Genomic DNA, 6,355 nt, shown 5'->3' on the forward strand with positions numbered 1-6,355 from the left:
CTCTAACTAACTTGCACATACCTCCTTTTCAGGGTTGGGTGCAACCGGCCTACCTTGTCCATCTCTCCAGAGTCCAGAGGACTCCTGACTACATCCCTTTGATCTCCAGACTGCCTTTTCCTGTATGGAACACAAATTTTGCATCTCAATTAATTTCTGGGTGTCAAGCATTTGAAAAACCATCATTTTATCAACTTGCATGTTTACTTTTAACCCTGCTGCCCATTTGGTAGCTTCGTCTGCTCTGTTATTGCATAGTGACACCGGGTCTTCTTCACATGCATGGGCTTTACATTTGATGACAGCTACTGCTTTTGGTAGTTGGATTGCTGTCAAGAGTGTGCAACTGCCATCATAAAATTTAGAAGACGCCAAAGAGCCCCGAAATCGTTAACTACCCCAAAGGCGTACCTAGAGTCAGTGTAGATATTAGCTGACTTACCTTCTGCCAGTTCACACGCTCTCCTTAATGCCACCAGTTCAGCTACCTGTGCTGAATGAGGTGGACCAATTGGTTCAGCTTCTACAACATTATCGTCATCTACAACAGCATAACCTGTGCATAATTCTCCCGTGTCAGTTTGTCTATGACAACTCAAATCTGTGTAAAACATCACATCTACATTTTCTAATGATGTATCACGTATGTCAGGTCATGCAGTAAAGGTCTGATTCAAATATTCCATACAATCATGTGTATCAGTATATCTGCAAAACTCACCTTCAACCAGCAACTCACCTCTCTCCACCCTTTGTGCATCCTGAGGCACATATGGTAAATACGTTGCTGGGTTAAACGTACTGCACCGTTTAATGGTGATATTTGCAGGTGCCATTAGAGCTAGTTCCCATTTCATGAACCTAGCTGAGGAAACATGTCTGGTTTGGGCAGAATTCAACAAAGCAGATACAGCATGGGGTGTATAAACAATCAGCAGATACAGCATGGGGTGTATAAACAATTATATCATGGCCTAATACTATATCCTCACTCTTACTGACCAAAAGAGCACTTGCTGCTACACTTCTTAAACATGTTGGGAGTGATCTTGCTACAGTGTCCAATTGTGCACTGTAGTATGCTACAGGTCTACTAGCATCACCATGTTTTTGTGTGAAGACACCTGCTGTGCAGCCAACAGCCTCCATACAATATAAATCAAAAGGTTTTTCATAATCTGGTATTCCCAATGCAGGTGCTCTTGTCAGACTGTCCTTAAGGTTAAGGAAAGCCTGCTCTGTTTCCTCAGTGTGTGAGACACGGTCGGGTTTTGAGGATGACACCAATTCCTTCAAAAGTAAGGCCAAAATAGAAAAACCTGGGATCCACGTCCTGCAGTATCCACACATGCCCAAGAAGGTACAGATTTGCTGTTGGTTCTGTGGCAGTGTCATTGTCTGTATGGCCTGTATTCTGTCAATTGTCAAATGTCGTAGGCCCTGGGTTAGACAGTGTCCCAAGTATTTAACCTTAGTCTGGCATGGCTGTAATTTGTCTTTAGCAACCTTCTGTCCTGTCTGTGAGAGATGAAGCAACAGTAGTTTAGTATCATTTAAACATGACATAAACGAATCAGAGCACAACAACAAATGGTCTACATATTGAATTAGAACAGATCCATTGCCTGGTTGAAAAGATTGCAAACAGTCGTGTAAGGCTTGAGAGAAAATACTGGGGCTATCTATGAAACCCTGGGGAAATCGTGTCCATGTATATTGTACTCCTCTGTAAGTAAATGCAAAGAGATATTGACAGTCAGGGTGAAGAGGGACAGAGAAGAAAGCTGAACATAGGTCTATGACAGTAAAATGGGTTGCAGATGGTGGACTTTGCATGAGGATGACAGCTGGATTGGGCACTACAGGGAATTGGCTTTCGACTACTTTGTTTACACCCCTAAGGTCCTGTACTAACCTATAGCCCCTCCCCCCAGCCTTCTTCACTGGAAAAGTGGGACTATTAGCTGGGCTAGCTGTATGGATTAAAATCCCTTGTTGTAACAACCTTTCAATTATTGGATAAACCCCTAGCTCTACCTCTGGTTTTAATGGGTATTGAGGGATTTTTGGAGCTTGCCTGTTACTTTTTAAATTTACCATTACAGGAGATACATTTGCCACCAATCCAGTGTCCTATCCATCCTTGGTCCAAAGTGAACCCGGTATTTGAGATAACATCTCTTTTACTTGGGATGGGCTTTGTTCTAAAATGGTAGAGGGAAGCATTAACCTTTGTGGAATGTCCAATATATCCCTTACCTCATGCACAACCTTCTCTGGGATATCTAAGAATATACCATCAGGGGTACAGTAAATGACACATACCATTTTACATAACAAATCCCTTCCCAGCAGGTTAGTAGGAGCCACCGCTGCCAAGAGAAAGGAATGCTTGGGTTGCAGTGGCCCGATAGTAACCTCTGAAAATTTGGTTAAAGGGTAATGCTGCACTTTACCAGTTACACCCATTGCTGGTACTGTCTTGTTAGTCACCTGCAAATTAGTTGGAGAATTTAACACGGATCTGGTCGCCTCTGTGTCTACAAGAAAAGTATGTTTAGTACCAGCTATATTAACTGTCATTGTAGATTCTTCCCTAGTACTCCCAGTTAACCTGACTGGCTGTAGACTACAGGTATGACCTACCTCCTAGTGCTGACGGTCACTCTCTAACAGAGCATTGACTGCCACAATGTTGGCAGGTGAGTGCTGGAAGTTTCCTGAATTATGGGGGTGTCCTCTTGGTGGGTATCTAGGTGTTCCCTGATTAGGCGGTACCCACTTCTTTACTTTGCAGGACCTACTTATGTGTCCTAATTGACCACATTTAAAACACCTTTATGATTCGGATGGGTTAAAAGGTTGTTGCTGTGTGGATTGGAGTGCATGAAGAGTTTGTGGCTGTGTAAGGTATGGATTCTGAGGCAAGGTATGTTGATATGTGTTTTGTTGCTCGGTGTGATATGGGTGTTGTGTCTGGGTGTACATTCCCTCTAAAGATTAAATGCTCACTGCCATTAGCTTCTCATTTTGTGTTTATCTCTTCCTGAGGATGTTTTTATAATGTTCTATAGCTGACTCTCAGAGCGTCTACCGTAATTACTCTCCAGTTAGGTTGAGAGCTTTGAACCCTGGTCTTTAGGTTGTCTTTGAGACCATCCATAAGTACCGTGATAGCTACTTTCCTGTGGTGTGTTATCTTTTATATCCTCTATCCCAGTGTACTGAGTAATTGTCTGCAGTGCTCGGGTGAAATATTCTGCTGCAGACTCACTATCCTTCTGACTAATAGTGAAAATTTTACTCCAGTTCACTACCACTGGAAAGTATATTTTCTAATTGTGCTAATTGTGTGACTATACATGTAATGTTCTGCTGATTATCCTCGTCAGTTAAAGGTACATCTCCATCCGATACACAAGATGTGATAAACTTTTTCACATCGGTATTGGAGGGAAGACATGTCCGTAATACCACTCGCCAATCTTTGTTAGTTGGCTTGTGGGCATTATCCAAATCCTTAAGTAATTTCTGACACTTAGCTAACTCTTTTCTAGGATCAGGGAAATCTGACATTATGGAACGTAACTCTGCCCTCGTCCATGGACAATGCATAGTTACTTCCCTCGTGGGAACTACACCATCTCCGTTCGGATTCCCATTGCGAACAGTTATTGTCCGGACAGGATGGACGCCTACTACTTTGCTGTTTTTAAGATTACCTACGGGAATTTTTACCTTAGTACTCTGGGGGTTCAATCTGTTACTACAATGCACTGTACTACCTTCTTCCATTTCTACTTCTGGTACAAATGATGGGATCCCTTCTGCTTATACAGCTGGTTGGATCACTTCCCTTTCTGAGTTCAGTGCTGTTTCTAACAGATTTACTGCATGTGAAATGGCTGACACTATAACAGGTTCATCATCTATATACACATCTTCCTTATAATTACTCAGGACAGGGTACAAATTACTTGTTACATTTTTATAAATTTTATTATCGACCGGTACACGATTTCATGAGCTACGTGTACGCACTCCTTCCCGTTATGCTTGCCGACCCACTAGTCGTTTCAGTCAGCTTGCACAATGAATAGCAAAATACCTGCCTATTGCAATCTACCCTGCTAGCAGCGAATTTAACCAAGCTTCAACCGCTTGTTTGTACACGATTTCACTGAGCTACGTGTACGCACTCCTCCCCTTTTTGAGTTACTCTCTCCTGGTAGCATGTAATTGCTCCAATAACGCTTACCCTTTCCAGTGATTTTACTCCACCACCCCCCGTCACAATCACGGTCTACCCAACCATGTGGTCCAATCGTAAAGCCCAGAGAACCTAACTGATCAATGGACTTTGCGATTACTCTGAGGGGACGATCAACAGCTAATTCCGTATTCCCGACGCACGGGAAACTTAGTTAGCTCCCAAATACCACAATGTACCTGCTCTATACACTGGCCCAGTAGATTTCCTGCCTCATCAGACACCTACCAAGTTACACCAGGTCCTGCCAGCAACCTATTCATCATGAGCATACATTCTCTTTCATGCACCTTTTGTTTTCTGCGCAGAAAAACTTTTACTTAAATTTGGCATTTGCAATTTAAAGGGGTTAACCAATTAACCACACTATGCATATAACAAGACTATTTATCAAAAATGACTGTTTAAACCCATGGCAGTATTACCGGATACACAATAATGTGACTAACACACAAAGCGCAAACAGCCAATAAAAGAAACAATTTTTTTCCTCTCTTGTCCCCAGGTCCCTGATCAGCACCCCTTAAAATCAAACAATAAAGGACATTGATTCCACAACACTGGATGGTAGCAGGGTTTTGAACACAGTGCATTCTTACCTGCGTATGGCACCTTCCCACCCTTTGTTGCGGAATTGAGATCCGTACTCTATCGTGCGGCTTTCGGTGACGTGATATCAGCTGCGAGCCCCCATCTATCGATCCTAACTAATCGCTATAATGAAAATAATTGCTTTCCAAGCTGATTGTGTTTCTAACGCACAAAAAATTATATTGTTAAAAATACAAGTATACCACGCTGTGATCTAGACAATGAACGCCAAAAGCAAGTATAATACAAGGTACAGGCCGATACATATGCACATGCCCTGGTCACCAGTCTACAGTCATCAATCCAGAGGTCTGTGGTCATCCAAGGAGAATGGCTGGAGACTGGCATCTGTACTCGGGCTATATGGCTTACAAAGTTCAGTACAAACAAAGAAACTAGATGTCATGTTTTCATTGGTTTTTGCTCCTGGACATTCTGTATCGATGCAGGTCATAGGTCAGTTCATATGATGTAATTTGGGGTATGTCTTGACTCTTCAGCAAATGCTTTGTGTGGTTATCCCGCTGAAGAACTGGTTTAAACTAGTCAAAAGACACCTGCATACAGCTTTACATTCTAACCACTAATTTCATATAATTCATATCTTGTAGACGCATGATGCGATTTCCTTGCTGATAGAACCGGAGATCTGCAAATAAACAGTGATTTAGAATGGTACCAAACATGACTTGCCTCCTAGTCTCTATACCTTAAATATCATATACATTACATTTCATAACATAAGTAATAGCTAATAAAACCTCTAATATTACTTTTAATGCGGAGGAACCTTCTTTATAAATTATTGTATGTGTAAGTGCGAGAATATTGTGTAGTTTCGCTAGTTTGCGTTGTGCGTATGTGTGGGTGCGTGCGCACTCAAGGATGCGTGCGCACGCAAAGGTGCGTTGTGAATTGCACCAACATAAATCAGATGAACAGACGACCAAATCGTCAGATAACGATTGTATTGCGATCATATGCAATTATTCGACTTTGACAATGTGGGTGAGGTATGGTGCCAGGGAATGAGGGTGAGTGAGGGGTAATTCATTGGGTCAGGAAGTGAAGTTAAGTGAGGGGTATATATGTGTATATAGATATTTTATATCTTTTTAGTATAGCGATTAATATGGTTGAGTCTGTCTTTCTAAAATCTGTCCATCAAAGAAAACACCAAGTGAAAATTTAATAACATTGTAAGAGGGGGATTTAATTAGCTGCTGTAGTTTACTGCGGGCTAACTGAAGCAGTGGGGCAGGGGCGGTCCGACACGGGCCCCCTCATCTCTGTCCGGCAGCGAACTGAGCTGTGTACGACCAGCGCCGGAGTTATAGACTCTGGGCACTAGAGTGCGCCCAGAGTCTACAGAGTATGTGCAAGTCACCGGGAAAATGGCCGCGGTGACCATTTTCCCTGTACTGCGCATACTACGGGAAAATGGCCACGGTGGCCATTTTTTTTTCATTTTTACAGCGCCGGACCCCCGCGCCG

This window comes from Taudactylus pleione, unplaced genomic scaffold (genome assembly GCF_031769625.1).
Source record: "Taudactylus pleione unplaced genomic scaffold, aTauple2 ptg000707l, whole genome shotgun sequence".
Taxonomy (NCBI): domain Eukaryota; kingdom Metazoa; phylum Chordata; class Amphibia; order Anura; family Myobatrachidae; genus Taudactylus; species Taudactylus pleione.